Below are 19,128 nucleotides of genomic sequence, written 5' to 3'. Positions count from 1 at the left end.
GAAGAGCTATTTTTGTTTCTGTGAGGAAAAAAAAAACATGGCTGAGTAGCGTTGCTGACAGTGAGACTGTCATTTTAAAAATTATGTTATAATGAATATGAGCCTCAGATGAAGACAATCGAGCAGATCCCATCTGCTCCCCTCTGGACTGCAGTATGAAGGGGAGCAGATGGACATAAATCATGCCAGAAATTGCTGGGAGTGGCAGTGCAGCATTGTAGCATTATCCCATGATACCATCCAGCCACTATAAACTCCCATTACCTTTGCACAAGTCACATTGCCGAAATGTTACAGGAAAGAAAAGAATAATGTGACTGGAAAGAGGGAGTACTTAGAATAGTCTACACTACAGATCACGTGCTCCTTGCAATTTGCCAACGTTTACTATGAGAATTGACTGTGTGTGTGTATGTGTGTACGTGCGCGCGCGAGCGTGCGTGCATGCACAGGAATATTGACTTAATCAACGTAAACTTCCCCTTCTTGCGCTAATTCACAGATCATGCAAAGTCTTCTGTGTTCAGTAGACTGATGGGTACATGACAAGGAAACCTGTCTGCTGTAAGCAGAGGCGTAGGCAGGAAGCTCTGCACCCAGGGCAGCTGCATGGCATCTAGTCCAGTGTCTGCTGCTGTGGGGCTGATTTCAGTGACGTGATCAGCCGCTGCTATGGCTGAGGTTATTTTTGCACCCTTCCACCCCACAAAGATGGTGCCTGGGGCTGCTGTCCCAATTGATCCATCAGTTATGCTACTGTCTGTGAACCATTCAGACCAGGTGAAATCCTTACTCCTGACTTCAACAAGGCAGAATTTCTCCCTCTGATTCTGGCATGAAATCTGTGGGATTTGGCATACAATCACCCAGGAACCCTCACCATAAGAGTCTTACATATATTCCACCATTTGTCTATATGTACCCTCATTCACTTGCTGTTCAAAGTAAGTGAGCTGGCAAAACAGATACTTGTTACATTTTCCAAAACCCAGCATTTTCTAAGCAATTGCTCCTAAATTTTATGTAGGATGAGGTCATAAGAATCTACATGAGAAAGACGATCATTCATATGATTGCTTGAACTCATGTTTCCTGTACATATCATTAAGATGGAGAAATGACCATGCAGGACTCCTGAGTTTGTGTTTGTTCTCTAATTTACAGGTCATCCTTTAAGAAAAAAAAATGAGAAATGCTGGTGCGTTAACTGAGATATCAGAATTGTTCTCTTTACGTAAAATATAAATTTCAAGTTGAAGTCAAGTATGATATTGCAAGAGAACTGTTAGTAAATCCTGACACTACAATGTTAACTTCTATTCCTTTTGATGGCTTTGCTGTTGGTACATGGTGTAAGATGCTTCATAAAAAATATAAATGTAGGTAAATGGTATATATTAGTGTATTAAGGTACATGCTGATCTCTTAATTGAGAATATACAAATACATACATAATTTTAGCATTTCTGATATATTCTTACAGTAGATGAAAGACTCTTGTGTGCATCAATAAAAGCTAGCTACTGCAGTGTTATGAGTGGAATTCACCATGTCTCACTGCTGAATTAACTTCTGATTGGTACAGTAAGCAATATTCCTGTAGAGAGAATGAGGTATTCCTTCTGAATAGTTTTATAGTTTTAATTATGTAATGTTTTCTTTCTACTATTCGTGTGTTAGCTGATATTTTTTTCTTGTTTTACTCTTTAAAGTCCAGATACTCTTTGTCATGCTTTCACAAAGTTTTCTAATTATTATTTTTCAATCCCAAGGAAATTAATTGAGTACATATTTACTGATTCAAGGTTAGTTTTTGGAAAAACAACTGTTAGATCCTTCTCTGGATTCATATTCCCAAAATCAATCCATTTCCAAACTCAAAATATTAATTAATTCCCAAAGTCAAAATATGTAGATCCTCCTTTTTCATTGATAGTCCCCTCTGCTAAAATGGACCTTGTATGTGGTTGTAACCACACAACTCTTGTCTGTGTTTATGTTTGAATTCTAAAATATAATGAGATCTGTATGTCATCTCTATTAAAGCCAGCTCAGTGCCAAGAGACTGCTCGGTCCCCTTTGCCATTTTCCTGTTTTGTCCAGTTTCCTGTTGTCTAGCTAAGTAGGAAATTGTTGCCTTACTGGGTCATTAGATAGATACTACACATATGTAATGCTTCCCATTCCTGTGGGACCAACTGGCATATATAGCACTTAGACAAAGTAGCATCTTGGATCCAGATTATGAAATATGTTTGAATGGATCTTGGATCTGGACTCCAGTCCTGGAACAGAAAAGAATTAAATAGTGAAAGACAACTGCAGAAAAGATGATTCCTTCAAAGGTCTTTTCAGCCGTGGAGTCCAATTTCAACTGCTCTGACCACAGGCATCCTAAGCATCAAAAGATCTCTTCATTACCTTTTTTAACATTTTCTTTCATGTGGATTCTTAGGATAAAAAACCAAAAACCATACCTGGATTTCATACTTGTGGTAAAGAACATTATCATATTAGCTTCAGCCTACATTATTAAACATTGATGTTTGAAGTTCAGCCCATTAAATTTGGTTTTGTGCACCAAGTATGCAGCTTAATTTTTAGAGGTACTACACATCTCTCACTCCCTCTCAAGTCAAAGCCTTAATTTAGACACACAAGTGTAAAAATGTCAGCTGCAATCTTGAAGTATTTCCCATGTCTTAAGAAGGCTGGCTAAACATAGTTGCTCCTTAACATATCAGAGACAGCCTAGCACAATGGTTGTACCTTTCCTTTGAAACTAAATCCTCATTCTTTTTTTCATGTTATATAAAGAGCCGGTATGAAATCCTGGTTCCATTGAAATGAATGGCAAAACTCCCATGACTTCAGTGAAGATAGGATTTCATTCTAGCATTGAGTTCATGTGTAGGTTTCTATTGCTTCAAAAAAAATTTCTAGATGTATTTTAAAATTAGTGTGATAACAACCAGAACTTCTTTCTTTTCTGCTCTAGGTAGTATATATAGGTCTTTTAAGTCTTCATATTCACCACAGCTGGAGTAGAACCAAATGTATTTATAAATGTACGCAATTGTTTAATTAGAAACAAATAAAGGATTATCTCTGATATTAATGCAAACTACCTGAAATAAGTAGCTATGTACACTCTAGGATATATAGTATACAAGGAGAAAATCTTTTCATAGCTGGATGAATGCTATACCAGATGCATTCAGTTTTTAAAGCATTTGATTCCATGTGATAGTTGAATATTAAATCTGTTCACATTTACATATAATTCTCTTGTGCTAAAATGATTAAGGGAAAAAGTAAGGTCCGCAATTAAAGTATTTTGCTGGGTAAAATTGAGTGTAAAATTTGTATACATTTTTGTCTTTCTTTAATGATAGCATAGTGATTTTGATTTGCAATTAATGATTAAATAGATATATTATAGTATCTACTGAAATGGATATATTTAAGGGTAGTTACCCTTGCATTAAAAGTGTCGTGTGAGCAATTTCTTTTAAAATCTACAATATGATCAAATGATTCTGATCCAAAACCTCAACTATAATTGGAAATGGTCCTTTCTTCATCCTCAGTGAGTTTTTAAAATCACCCATTAAAGACGGAGTCAATAGCAACACCTTAGGTTACCTGATTCTTCTCTTTCAGGTTGTGGACACATATGAGAATGGGCTCATTTCCAAAAGTCACTAATGGGCACCAGTTCACCCTTTTCGTGGGTCAGAGATGTCTATGTGTACAATGCCTCTATGTGTAGAAAGGACACCTTTTAGATGGTGAAATACTATGGTTTCAGGATGGGAGTGAGCACCCAGCCCAGCATGTAATGCAATTAGTGAGTTTGGGGAAGACATACACACATCCTTTGGGAGTCCCAGGGGGTGAGTGACCTGCAGCTGTGGCTCTTTCAGTCCCAGGGGGTGAGTGACCTGCAGCTGTGGTTTTTTTCATTTTTCTGCATTTCCTTCTCTTTTAAACGTGAGTTTGGTAAAGTTCAGAAGCCCACACCTGACTGACCTGTACCATGGGCTTGTCTGATGGGTGGCTGGGAGTGGGGAAATTTAGGTTCTGGGTTTTCAGTTATGTGGGGGCATTATGAGGGATCTTACTGAGCAGGGAGTGAGGACATGGCTAGTTATTAGAAAATAATAATGGCTAGTTTTACTGAACTATCAATACAAGGGATCTTATTTATAAAAAGTGCCAACAAAAGTTTTAAAAAATAAAAGGAGAAGGCACCAGAGTTCTGGCTGCATACCAGAGCGGTCAGTTACAGAGGAGGGAGGAGCGAAGAACAATGTCATGTGGGATGTCTGGAAGACCAGCCAGGTCCATGTCACCGAACACTTGGTGTCCAGACATAACAGTGAACCAGTTCAAGGGTTCTCGTTTTACCAAGCACACTTTTTTGAACCACCAGGCTGCTTTAAACTAGTTTAACGAGCTTGTATACCTGTCTGTTTCACTTCATTAAGGTGACGTGTGTCCATATCCTAACAGAACTTCTTTTCATCAGTTTGTAACTTCCCTAATTTTAACCATTTGGGCCATATTTTTCCATCTTCCTCAAACTGAAATCATCCTCACTAAGCATACGCAAAACTCTCACGCCTTCCAAAGCTGGCCAGGTTGCTTGCATAGTCATTGAGAAACAAGAACATTTTTCCTCTGTTGTAGGGACAAAGCCTTTTCAGTTTCTGTTCCCAGCTACCTTGGGGGCTAGCTATGGAAAATGGGTGCAACAGCCTGTCCTAAATGTTGCAAAAGGAGTTTACCCTTCCATGTTACTGACTGAGAAATATACAGTCATGAAGAGTGGAAATCCATCATAAGATGAAAACCTGCTCCATTCAAATCAATGGCAGAACTGAAGTATTGCCCTAAAGTATTTGGGCAGTGACTCCACTTGCTCAGACATGAAAAGGATTAATGGGTTCCCACCAATTAGCTCAGTTTCCCTGGGGAACATTCAAAAAAGAAAGGGGAATATAGTGAAAATGAGTCTGCCAGAGAAGAATTATATTGTCTCCTCCCAGATGGCTGACATGAGAGAGATTTTCAGAGGCAGTTCGGCGTTGATTTTTTCTAGTTCTGAATTTTTGGTTTTGGAAATAAAGCAAGCCCTGAGGAAAGGGATTGAAGAGATCTATACTTAGACTTTTATTGTTTGTTTCCTGACAGTGAGTCTGCACACCAGGTAATAGTACTCTTAACATTTAAGGCTCTCTTGTGGATCTTCTGAGGCTCAACCTGGCTGCTGTAGGTGAACTGCTGGAACAAAAATGCCTGCGGGCAAGATGGGTTACATTCTTAGCTGGTAAAAAAAAAAAATTGGTGTTGATCTGTTTATATCAATGGAGAGATGCTGATTTCAAGCAGTTGAGAATCTGACCCTAACTAGTAGCTCTTAAGGGCTTGGAAAAATGTGGTTGGGTATTCTTAATATTTACTTAAAACAGCCTCAAGCCAGAATGTGGCCTATTTTAAAACATTGACTTTCAAAAAAGAGTACATAAAACTGTACTCCTACAGCATTCAGAGGGAAAATTTTAGCATAACTTTTCCTTACATTTGAAAAATGTTATCTCTTTTCAGTAGCCACTACACTTTGCATTATCTTCCAGGTATGTCAACACTTCAGTGATAGAAGTGACCTTAAACTAGCTAGTTCAGGTGCTAGTAGCAGTTTAATAATGGCATGCTTCATGCCGGCTAATTTATACTGATTCTCTTGGTGGGTTGTGCTTCCTGCACTTAGGTCCGTGCTGTGGCTAGATTGTTATTTTAAAGCTAACTTGGGTATGTCTATGCTATACTTCTGTAACTGCTATGTAGAACATCATTGATAATTAGCTATTGCAGATCTCTCTCTCTCTCTTTCTCTCTAGGTTAACTTCAAAGGGGCTGAACATGCATTCAGCATTCTGTCTTCCCTTCCTTGTTATCTTCACCTTCACAGCTTTACAATATGCCTTTACAGTATGATTCATTTTGAAAACAGCAAAAACCTATTTACACGATTAGCTTCTTCTCTCTGCAACTGTGGAAGCAAGAAGGCTACCGTCAGTCAGTCTCGTGAACAGTGTCAGAAATGGTGGCCTTTGCTATTTAAAACCGTACCCTAATAAAGATACAGGTTCAACTTTAATTTCTCGTAACAAAATTTTTTGAGACTAATGACTAGGAATAATGGGTGTAAACTAGTTGAGAGTGGATTTAGTTTATATATTAGGAAGAAATTTTTCACAGTAAGGGTATCCAGGATCTGGAATGGTCTTCCAAGAGAGATGGTGCTTTCACCTAGCTTGGTGGTCTTCAAGAGGAGGCTATATAGTCACCTGGATGGGGTCATCTGACCTCAGTCCTCCTTTCTGCGAGGGGCAGGGGGTCGGACACGATGATCCATTGTGGTCGCTTCCGACCCTACAATCTATGAATCTATGACTTTGAAATACATAATGTGAAAAAAACACCTGTTTTGTTCTTTTCATATTTAGTCTGTTATAAAGTCTAGTGTGATGTCCAACACATCAAATTGGGCAAAGGAAGGGCTAAAAAGACCAAAATGTTTCATTATCACCACGATACTTTTATACCTCTATGAAGAAATCTACTGTCTTAAAAATCACCTTTCTTCTTTAGGCAAAAGAGTCTTTAAGCAGAGTACTGGGGTTTTTTATAGAAATCAAAAGGAAGCTGCAATCAATCAGTGTTTTTGTTTCTTGTTTTCTGTTTGTTGTGAAGTTAATGTTTTACATTTTGGCTGCCTCAAGGTCTACATATACTTCAGGGCTTCACTGAAGTAGCGGTACACTAGTGTAGAAAAATAACCCATTTGGACTTTTGCCATGAAAAATGTGAAGTCAGTCTTTGAACGTTGACTAAAATCTCATTACTTTGGTGGCAAATGAGGCATGAAACATATTGTCAAAAATATAGAGCCCAAAATATAGTGGCACTAAATATTTTATCTTCATAGGAATGTACTACAAAAGGTTTGAACTCTAAATCAACCAATGCACTTAGGCACCCGGTATCATTCATCAAGGGCACAGTCTTTGTTGCAAAATTTGTCCATGATGGCAGCTTTAATGAAGTTCCATAATTTTTCTCAAGTTCAGAAAACTATTATTTCAGCTGTATGAAGGCATAAATCCACCACCACCACTTCAAGCTGGCCTTGCTCAAGGCTTAGATTATTTACTTTATAGTAAGAATTTCCTGGTAATCATTCATGTTCTCCTCATTACTATCTAAATGTTAGATTACTACTATCTAAATGTTAGATGTGCAGTCTTTGTATGCTGTTTGCAGTGATGTGTGCAATCTGAAACAAATACAATTCTTGAAGTGGAATTGAAAATGGTCTTGATTATTCAAAATTTCCAATGTGGGTTTACTAAAATACCTGAGTTATTGCTACTTGCATTCCCCTTGAATTCCAGAGCAGAAAAGAATTTTCTTACAGGACCCTATATGAATCCTATCTTTCGAACTGTTATCTCTGATTATTCACAAGCTATGGATATGTGAAATATTAAGTTTCCCAAGTCATATTTGGCTAAGGAAACAGAATGTAATGTAAATTCAGAATAAACAAGATCCCATGGGCAATGCACTTTTGGAAGTAATGTTTTGTAATTAGAACTGGCTGCTTATTTCAGGTAGTGACTAGTAAGCCTAAGATGCATTGCACATTTGGAGAAAAAAAAATGGAGATGACTTCCAAGTGTGTGAGTATTAAAAACAGCTACTCATAGAAAATCATGTCATGTTCTTGTCAAAGGGTTTGCTTACTTCCACTTTATATTAAATTATACATACACACAAATAAGTACACCAGAAAACTTAAATTAATAAAATTCCTGAAAGTTTGACCTCTCTGAGTGGTATCAAGCATGCCCTGTTGATGAAAGGAATTTTTAGTCTACTGGACAACTCCTCTGCTGAAGTTGTTATAGTTAACTTGTGTGAGTGTGTAAGATTTTGTACTGCACATGTTCAGTTAAGATTATTCTAGCAAGTGTCTTGCCCTTTGCTGACATAAGCAACCTAGTTTTGCTATGGAGCATGCGTAGTGGCTAGTATCCACCTGTTGAGTGCTGAGTGCAAGGTATGGTGCTGTGTGCAATAGTGTGATAGCGTGTGCACAGGCAGTTGCTTGGACAGGACATGGTCTGGGTGAGAGTTTGATACTAAGTGTGATGATGGGAATTGTTGCAGACTGCATGGGGTAAATGACAATTTGATGGCACAGTATATGATCCAAGTGTGTGCTTGATATAAAACTCTTGGCGATTTGAACTTGGACATAGTTCTTCTCAAACCGAGTCCTTGGCAATTTCTCTGCGTGATGTTCCAGAGCCACAGGAATCATAGCTTGTGGTAAAGTATCACCCTGATATTGGGACAGAGGACTTACCCTCTGCTTTCTGGTGGGGACGCCCAGAGAAAGTGAAGCTAAGGATCTGGAAGGCAATAGGGATAGTATGTATTTACCTGATGGTCTGAGTGTAGTATTTACCTGAGCAGTTCAATGTCTGACTATAAAAAGGTTCGGTATATGTAATCTCTGAAATAGCTGACCATTTGAGAAAGAAGAGACCGTTTTGCATGAGAGAAGGAGTTTGAATTTGTGGGCCAGTGGCCAGGGTTTCAAGGCAAAGCCAACTTGTTATCTCTTTGTTCCAAGACTGGAGGTTGCTGTGTGACACTGGTATATGTTAATATAACATTTTATTTTACTTTTCCATCCTGTTTTATAACTTATATTTTATTATATCTAACACTATACTTGCATTTGGTTTAATATATTCCTGCCGTGTGTTTATTTTGTGCAAACTCTAACATAAAGCCTGATGGGTGTCCAGCTTAAGTTTTAACTCTTAGGTTACCTGGCTAAGGCTTATGGCTGTTGATCACTCCTTTCACCTCAGTATTTTAACTAGTTACCTGCCTACCCTAATATAAATTCATCTGTGCACAATAGTTAAACTATTGATGAGCTAACAATGTGTAATGCCTGTTGTTATCACCATGAGGAACTAATGTAATAATTTCTTTAGCTATCTTGAAATATACTTCTTATTCTGCACGCTACCAGTGCTCTTCACACTGTACAGATATTAATCTTTAAACATCATGCATTAAATATAAGGGTGAGATAGTCTAGACAGCAAGCAAGGAATATGGAACCAACCTACAGGGGGAAAAAAAAAAGCATAACCATGTTATTGAAGGCCAATTAAAAGGATTTTGGTATCAGTACAGAGTGTGAGAATGATAGTAGGGATCTCCTAAGTGAATCCAGGACCACTGACAAGAAATAAGTCCTGCCTATTTATGTTTTCTTAGCAAGTGTGAACAATAAGATATGTTTGGAGTGGACTTGAGTCACCTTGAGTGTGTGCCCCAAGACTCCTAATTCCCTGCTACATTTTATGTATATAGAATGCAATAAACTAGTTAATCGTGCAATAAATTTAGATATGCAACGTAATTATCACACCATAAAAATGACTATTGAGATCTAAAAAGAGCCAACCAGGTAAAAAATTAGCACTTGAAAATGTAACAAGTCTATAGCTGGCTCCCATCTACCTTTAAATGTGAATGTGTAGCAGGGCCCCTAGAAACCAATATAATTCTTGTCATGGGATCAGCTATACTAGTCTGTGTCCTGGCACAGTTGATCCCGAATGATGGGCAGTTACAGACATCACCTGGTGCTGTTAGCCCACAGGATCCAGCTCCTGCTGCTCCCAGGATTTCAGAGCTGGATCCTGTGGGACCTCTGTCCCAGATACCTGGATTCTACTTAGGACCTGGGTTTTATGCTGAAGAGCAAGGGAACCCCATGGGATTCCCTGCCCCATGCTTACAGATGTGCCTGGGGTAAAGAGGGGCTGAGATTGGAGCAGAAGCGGTGGTTGTGGGACACCTGGGTCCCCTACTCTGTCATATTGCTGGTGACATGCTTTCAAATGTCCTTTGCAATGTCCCAGGAAAAATTGTTAAGTGCATTTTTTTGTAACATCAGATTTTGGGCTTTGTTCTGGGACACCTGTGAGGGATGTCTGAATGAGAATTGCTCTGTTTTGGAACAAAGCTGTCTGTCTCACCACAAGCAAGATGTCCATTTCTACCCACGGTGCCTGGAGAACCTGAATGCAACGCTGGGTTGTGCTTATCCACAGTTGCTCCAAGCTACTCAGATGTTCTCCTAAATCATCTGCATTGCCTAAAGTTGCTGACTTGGGTGATAGAATGGGCAATGTTTATTTCTCTGAGAAACTGGTGTAAGTGTAAATGTGAACTAACACAGCTGAACATAATGGCAGAAAACATATTTTTATGCTGCCCATTATTTAATATTTATTACTGCACAAAGCCTTCCACAATTTTGCATGTCTTGAGATTGCCCTAGGTTCCTAATATTCCATAATTTAAGGAATGTGCTCGCCATCAGTTTAAATAGTGATTGCTCTTTGGGAAAGAAAAGCTTTAACCAATGATTCCAAGCTGAAAAAAGCTATAGAAGTCACAGAAGTGATAAGGAGAGACTGACACTATCTTGTAGACTGGTTTGGCAAAACACTGTACAGTCTTTTTCTTTCACTGGATCATAACTCAGAACACATAGATGACACCTGAACCAGCACTTATGTACTGACTCATTATAACTACTCCTTCTATGGTAATACTTGGGAGGCTAATTGAATTAGTGTTGGGAAATAGAAGACTGGATCCTTTTTTACATATGCTTGTGAGTTATTTAGGTGATCCAGTATGCCCAGCTTGAGTCCCTGAAAACCACTAGTTTTGTAATGTTCCTTCAGCTCAAGACCAAATGATACAATGAAACAAAAGGACGCTGATTGAGTTAGAGTTTAAACCCATCCACTTTTTAAATTAACAGTTTTTGAAGGACTCAAAGGTGGAATAGGATCACCCTTAAGCAGATGCCTATCACATAGATCAAGGATGCCAAACTTATGGCCCACAGGCCTGCAGAGATGCATTGTATACATAGGACAGGATACATAGGACAGGATTGGTAGAGGGGCTGGGAACTTCAGGGTAAAACAAGCAGGGACTTACTGCCTAAACCTGGGACATGGAGCTCTGTGCCATTGGCAGGGAGCAAGCAATGACTATTAGGGCTGTGCAAAGCTTCAGTTGGTGATTCAATTCAGTGGAGAATTGGCCCAATTTGGTGGACAAATCTCTGAATCTGAATCAAATTGGGAGACCCTTTAATTTCTCCAAATCGAATAGGAACGCTCCGAATCAGTTCAGAGAGATTTGGAAAGAGTCAATGATTCCGACATAGGCACAGCTTTAAATGTTTTTTCTACGTACCTCAAAGTACCAGGCAGCTCATAAATGCTGAGATGGTGGGGTGGATGAAGCGTCCCACAGGAGCACATGGAAGGTCCTCAGCACGCTTAGCAGCAGACCTGGAAGTGGACCGGAAGCATTTCTGGTCCACCAGGGAGCACACTGGGGCCCCTCCCCATGCCTCACCAGGTTGACTACTGGTTCCTCCTGAGTCTGGGGGGGCACCTAGAAGCCCCACAAGAAGTTGCACAGCCCAGGTCCAGCTCAGGAGGTGAGGTGAGTCTGACACCTCTGACAAAGATAACTGTAGGTGAAATAAGATCTTGCACTAGTTATGGTAGGTTCTGCCTTTAAGTTAGAACTCTAGCTAATGGTTTGGGGGATAGCTCATCTTGCTCTTTCCAGTAGTGTCCTGTTCTATATTACATATGTCACTCAACTGTAAGGGCTTGAAATTAACTTTCTGAGAGAATTGGTGCAATTGGTGCAAGTGAAATAGAATTGCTCAAATGCCCATGGAAGGTAAACATACAGAGCGTGATCACAGCCAAAATGAACTCTGCTTTAAATTTGTGTGACTTTTTGCATAAAATGTTTAGATTTACTCAACTGTCATTGATACTGATCCAACCTGCAGATAAGTAGTCTGGTTAAACTCAGTGTAACAATTCAGGTGAGTAAAGATAAGCATGTGCATCTTCAGGTACTGAGTATTTTCTCTGTACAATCAGGGCTTTGCCTTAATTGTATTTTTGCCAATGCTGAATTTTTAAATGGTTATGCAACTGGCTATTGCTCCTGTTATCCTAAATCATCATCATTATTATTATTATTATTATAGTAACCACCACATTTTTTAAAATTCCCGACCTGTAGGAAGATAGAGAAAAAGTTGTTGCTTCTTCAGAAAGATAAATTTAACCCATCAGATAAATTGCTGGAGAGAGTGGTCAAAAACCATTGTAAAAGAGAAAAATCTATACAAATTGTACATATAATGTTCATATATCATTTGAATGGAAAAGATAGTCTCTGATTGTTTATCCCATGTAAAGATTCAATTTAGAGAATAAACTTACTCCTTAAGGGGAAAATCCTGTCATTTCTCTCCACCCCAGAAAAAGAAAACCTAAGTAAACACTAACCATTACACTATATCTATACACATTTACACAGAGTAAAGCATAAATAAATAAATAGTAAGTCAGCTCCTCTCTCTCTAACCATGGCTTTATGGCACTAACAAATAGGCAATCCTTCTCTTTAACCCGTCTAATCCAATGCTGCATGTCACGGTTTATGATGTTCCTTGGTTTCTAGAATTAGGAGGAAAAAAAAAAGCTGAAATGGGGAAATCAAGGTCTTTCTGCTTTTCACACATTCTGTCTATTTTTACGACATCACTCCTAAGTCACTATGTTGACTGAGGCTTTTTATGTAAATGCCTTAAATTGCTACAAGAAAATGGTTTTTTTCTATTCAGTTAATCAGAATAGGACTCGGACGTTCTTCTACCTCCTTTCTCAATAAGGTCAAATGGTTCAACTTAATGTGCACTTAGCATACATGATTCATGGAGAGCCAATAGCGACATATGAAGGTTAAAATCGTAAATGTTCTACAGAAAAGTTAATGTTGATTTTATCCTTGAATACTGCCCAGTGTTAGTACCTGTTAATCTGCTACCAAAATATCATAGCACAAAGCAGGATATCAGTTCAGTATTGTTTCTATGGGTGTTTTGTTCCATCCTTTTTTAAGATACATAGCTGACATATAAAATGGATTTTTTGCAAAACAAGAAAATGGAAGAAAGAAAAATACAGATGACAACTACAGAGATCTTTGGAAAAGAAAAAAAAAAAAAGACATAATCTTCCTCCCTGAAGGAGAAAAACAACATTTTGGATACCATGATTCCCATTATGGCATGGCTGATGGAAGCCTCTTTTCTTGAAGCAAAAGGTGGTCTATTTCCATATGAGGGTCTAGATTTGTACTTACTGGATCCATCTACACATGCTGTTAGTGCACTTTAATAAACTCCAGAGTTTATCATGCCAAAATTTACTGCTCCCAGATACCACATCTGCACCTTGACCCAGGTCAGAGCAGCTCTGGCTGGCAGTGAACCTTGGGGGTCAGCTGGCCAGTCTGGAGCTGCTCCCCGCCAGCTCAGTGTGCTGCAGAGGGGCTGGCTGGGACACAAGGGTGCTTCAGTGTGGGGCTAGCCGGCAGGCAGCTCCTGCACTGAAGCACCCTCATGCTCCACCAGCTCGTGCACATTACATGTGCACTGCTGCAGATTAAAATACTCCATAGCAGGATAGTACGTGTATGTACTATTTACAGGATAGTATTTACAAGTACTATCCTTCTGTGTAGTTAATTAATCTACTCTGGCCTAATTGGGGGACATGTCAACATTTACTGCTCAGCTAATTAGTTAACTGAGCAGTAAATGTCTCCTGTAGATGCGTCCACTGTAAATAGTCACCGATAAATACACTTATTTGACTTCAACAGTACTTACCTTTTTCTCTGATGATAGCATATTTGGAATGTAAACCCTGAAATCCTGAAAATAATAATGTTTTAACATTCTGGGAACTATCGTTCAGTGCTTTATGACTTGTATTTTTCCTGCACTTTTAGTATCTAAACCTTTCATGAAGTACCAGAAACATTACAGAAATGTGAAATTGCCAAATTATAAAGGGCCAATAGATTCCATTTTGTTTAGGAAATTCCCAAAGCTTGGATATGAATTGAAACCTGTTGATCAGAATCTCTTCTTATCTGAACTGCTGACGCAGAAATTTCTCAAAACTGTAGGATAGTACAGATTTCAGTTTGCACCACAGATACTATTAAAAGAGTCTCATGTACCTGTGTGGAGTAAGATGTGAAGTGAAGACAGGCCAAGGTAATAGTGGATACATGGTTTTTTTTTTCCATTTGTTCCATCTTTAGAATCCTTACTTGTATTCTTAAAAGTTAACTGGATTTTTGGAAATTCGTATAATCTGTATATCATGCTCATTTTGAATTCACTTCATTATATTTTATACAGACTGGGTATGTCTACCTGAGACGTTTAGTGCAGAATTGCCTAATTAGTTCTGCATTATTAAAGTCTCAGCGTCTACACGTGTGGCCCTATTATGCTGCAGTAAACAGCGCCATGGATTAGTACTTGTCAACAGAAGTACTATGCTATAGCAGCGTTTAATGCACTGCAACACATGTTTAGACACTGATGGGGCTGGCTGGGGCATGAGGGTGCTTTAGTGCAGGGTTTGCCTTCCAGCTAGCCCTACACTGGAGCGCCCTTGTGTCCCAGCCAGCCCTCTGCAGCACACTGATCTGGGTCAGATCAGCCCTAGACTGGCAGACTTACCTCCTGGGTCCCCTGCCAGCCAGGGTTTCTCTAGCCTGGCTCAGCATGTTGTGGTCTGGGGAGCACATTCAAACAGTGCGCATAGGATTGATTAAGTCCAGTGCAAACTGCACCAGAGTGTATTCAAACAAATTAATTTCACATGTAGATGCTCCCACTGAGTTACATATTTTAATTATGAATCTGGGTTGTATTCTATGGAATAGCTGTGCTGAGGTGACAGTGGACAGATTACATAACTGTGGGCAACATGGCCCCTGCCAGACATTCAGGTAAATGCGTGATAGGATGTGATGCATGATCCATGCAATTTTGACTCCTTTCATGCCACATGTGCATAGCAGGACGCATGATTGTGGGATCCAACATCAGATCCAAGCACAGCTTATTGCTAACAAAGGGGCTCCCTGCACCAGCAAGTAGCAAACTCCCATGGCTGGGAGCCCACAATTGACAGGGCTCCCAGCCAGAGGGGAGCCCAGACCACATGTTCAGTTAATGATTTGATAGAAATGAGCCACAAAGTTATTACACATTTTTTTGTGAAATAATGGTGTGGCTTATTCCTCATTTTATCACATCATTAATTGATTGAATGTGTGGCTGGGTCTCAACTTGAGACATAATTAGCTACTTAATCATGTCCTAAGTATAACATGTAGCAGGGGACTATGAGTGTCATACTTTTCATTCTCAGTTTTAAGAATCACGCAACATATATCATAAGTAGTACGGTTGTTTAATTTCCATGCATGTATCTTCTTGATAGCAGTTGCTCATCAGAAAAAAAAATCTTACATTGGGCCTGCAGCCCAGATCTGGCTGCCTTGCTTTAAAGTTCCTCTGATGAAATCTGGTCTATGCAATCTGGTCCCCAGCATTTCCACAGAGCAATTCTATTGGGTCGAAGAAGATTAGGAAATGGGCACGCCAAATGAAGGCCACAAGTCAGAGGGAGTCTGGCATTCTGTGCTACCGTGGGATAGTTTAGAACTGCTGAAAGTTTTGCTAAGGATTGTTTCAGCCTCTTGGTTGGTCCAGTATTGAGGGAACAGATCCACCAGGGACCATATATCCTAGAGTCACCGTTTCCTCCCTCCACCCTTCAGTTGTATTGACTTTACAGTTGGTGAAGCAGAGGACTTGGTTCATTACGGATTACTTCAATAAATAAATACTTGGGTCAGATGCTTTTCACAAAATGAAAACTAGACCTTTCCAATACATGCACTGTCTTGTGCCCCTTGGTAAATTGATTGCATGTGTATTCACGGCCATCTACTGTAAGGTGTTCAGCACTTCCAAAGGGTTATATGACCTGAATAGAAATCTCCACCTGAATGAACAATGAATGACTTCATTTTCCCTTACAATGGCATTTTGAGTCGAGTCCATACAAGGCCATTCTTTGAAGTCCTTTCTTAGTCCAAGCTCTCATTGATTTCTACACTTAAAATCGCAGCCTGTAATTCCCCTGACATTGTAAGAAGTATCTGGTTATCTATTTTGTATTATGAATTATGATACTGATACTGACTGTACTCAGTTGAAATCAATGCATATTTTGATTAAGCATTTGAGGACTGGTTTATTAGGCATACAGCATGCATTTTTACATGTATTTTTTGCCTGAGGTCTGGTCTAGTCTTCATGTTTTGTCTTCAATCTGTCTGCCTATTAACCTGGTTTGAGAGATTTATAGGTGTAGCCCAGTGTGTGGAAAAACAAGTTTTGCTCCCACACTTCTTGTTCTTAAGTGGGAAGTGACATTTTCTTATAATTGACTATATGTGCTTAGTTAATGTATCACTCTTGAATTAACAGAGAGCCAGGACAGATAGTAAGAGTGTATCAGTTTCTAGTAAAAGAAATACTTAATTATAGATCACAGTGCTAGGGAAATTACCAGCTCTGGTGGTTTTTCCTCATGGGGAAAGTTTCTAGAAATCTTTTACCCCTTGTACTGTAGGGGAGAGCCTACAGACTAAAGGTATGTCTGGGCTGAAGTGTAGTTTGAAAGTACCCAAACTAGCTTTAAATGAGCTAGCTCAGTGACCAGTTCTAAACTTGGATGCATATGCATTTTGTCTGGGTAAATTATCATAGTGTACACTAATCTCTGTGCTCTTGCACTTACACTGCTACCCCTACCCAAATTAGCTTGTTAAAAAAAAGCCAATCTTTATACTACACTACCTACCTTAATATCTTCCAAAGGCTCTGCCTATATGCTCTATTGTTCTGTATTTGATTGAATTATTTGTCTCAGGAAGGTTTTCCAACATCAAGTTCATAAATGCTGGCTAATGCAGGTATTAAGAGAGGTGTAGTTATATCATGTGTTTTCTCACATATAACATAAACTTTTCCCCCCAAAATCAACTCTTGTACCCCCCAAAGTCAACTCTTGCCCCCCAAATTGGGGGTGCGTATTAAGTGAAAAGGCTGATTTTATGACTGAGATACAAGCACCCTGCTTTGATTCCTGCTTCATAATGCAGCAACTGTTGTATTACTATTCAAGAAGCTGGGGGGGGTCAATTGACTTAATGACTCATTGTTCTTCTCTCCAAAATCATAGATCCCCCCAGGGGGACCAGTCGTCAGTGAGATCCATGGTTTCACTTTTAGTTAAGCAGGAAAGGGAGGGAGGGCCAACTTTATGCCTGCTCTAGGAAGCTAAAACTCTGGGAAACTTCCCCCCCCCCTTTATTCTGCCTTTTGAAAACAAGATGCATAAGGAAGTCTAGGGCTGTTCTATGGAAGGAGATACCGTATTTACAAACTTTTAACCTTTTCTTGTTTCTTATTTGCTGTGCTTTCTTCAGAGCTTTGTAGTTAGAGAACTAGACTTCCTATGTGACTTGGGCAAGTCATTTTTCTTTGTGCCTCATTTCCTTACTTTTAAAACGGGTATAATATGGCCCTTCTCAGGATTTAACTCTGGCCTTGACACAAAACATAAGTCAGTGGTAGTGCACTGTTGTGCTCGCACAAAAGAAGACTTATTGCTCAGATTCAAACTTGTGATAGCTCCCTTTGTCCAGGGGCACTAGCTCCCATTACCTGATGCACAATTTCATCCTTAGCTCAAGCCAGCTCAGCCCACTCCTGCTGTGAGGAAGAAAAAAAGTAGCACCTCTGTGGACTGCTATCTATGATATGGATAGATTATGCAAGAGAAGTAAGAAGGCACTTTTTGGGTGCATGGCAAGGTGAGTGACCTTAATAACCTTTGACTTCAAGCTTTTTAAGACTTGGTTTATACCTTAATTATGCCAGTGTCCAGCATCTAGCAGAAAAAGGGGCTCTAGAAATTACAAATGATAAGTAAAATGTTTAAATGCTTTTTTTGGTAATAAAGTACTTGAGCCTGTTCAAAACCACCTTAAAAATCAGCATCCAGAATGGTGGTTGACACTTTGTTCATGAGATGTTGTGCCAAAATTTGTAATTTGGCATCTAAATACTTAATGTGTGTGTTGTAATGTGGAGAAGAAAAACTGCATTTAAACATTAGGATGCACAAGAGCATGTGTCTGAAAAGGGGGCCTGAAAAACTTGTCTAGGCATAAAATAATGCTCTTGACCCTCCTTGATCCAGTGCCTCACACCTGCCAATACCTCTGAGAACAGAAAAGCCCATGAGTCCATTTGCTGCAGCTGCAAGAGTGAAAGCTCCCTTTCTGACATTTGCAGGGTTTGTTTTTCCTTGTGTTCTGTCTTACCAGCCCAAATGTGTATTAATTTAAAACTCAAATTGCTGTGAACAAGTTCTACATAAGGTTATCTCCTCTTTGCTTCCTTTAAACTTTTCCAAATGTGGGGAAAAGAAGTATTTGCAACATGTTAGCAAATAATGCAGTCATTTGAATAGTAGCAATTAGTTAAGAATTTCTGATGAGCTACACAGGATAAAATAATCTTGTGACACAAATAACTTGGTACAGGTCATAGATCAAGCTGTGGCAAATACTAATATCTCATTAAGCCCTAATGTTAGCCTATTTTAAATCAGACATGTTCCCAATGAATGTTAAATGTTCTCACTTTTCAAATGGAAATAATTTACAATCAGGCTCTATATTTTCAGGCTAAGGCTTCATGAAGAAAAATAATTTCCCCACTTTGAGCAATATAAAATAACAGTGTTGGACAGAAGATTGTAAATATTATATTAAATGTAAGTAAAAACATTGGCAAAGCTACTTGTGCGTGTGTGTTTGTGTGTGTGTTTGAATGATGGAGCTTCTTTGTATTTTCTCTTCGAAATTTAGTATCATCTCTGTCTGATTAACATCATATAAACGATGTGGCATAAATCACTGTGTGACCCAAAAGCAGCTTCTTTAATATCCCTATATCCAATAGAT

General features: G+C 39.1%; 1 long non-coding RNA gene across 1 annotated transcript in view; it reads left to right on the top strand.

Annotated features, from left to right (window-relative positions):
- Window positions 1–18,912, top strand: part of LOC102370365 — a 22,000-nt gene extending 3,088 nt beyond the window's left edge. Inside the window, exons 2-3 of the long non-coding RNA XR_322967.3 lie at window positions 17,845–17,970; window positions 18,849–18,912. This is a non-coding gene — a long non-coding RNA (uncharacterized LOC102370365). The remainder of the gene's footprint in view (window positions 1–17,844; window positions 17,971–18,848) is intronic.
- Window positions 18,913–19,128: the final 216 nt, after the last annotated feature.

The sequence above is a fragment of the Alligator sinensis genome, unplaced genomic scaffold, assembly GCF_000455745.1.
Source record: "Alligator sinensis unplaced genomic scaffold, ASM45574v1 scaffold349_1, whole genome shotgun sequence".
In the NCBI taxonomy this organism is placed as follows: Eukaryota; Metazoa; Chordata; order Crocodylia; family Alligatoridae; genus Alligator; species Alligator sinensis.
This window is presented reverse-complemented; position numbering and strand designations above follow the sequence as displayed.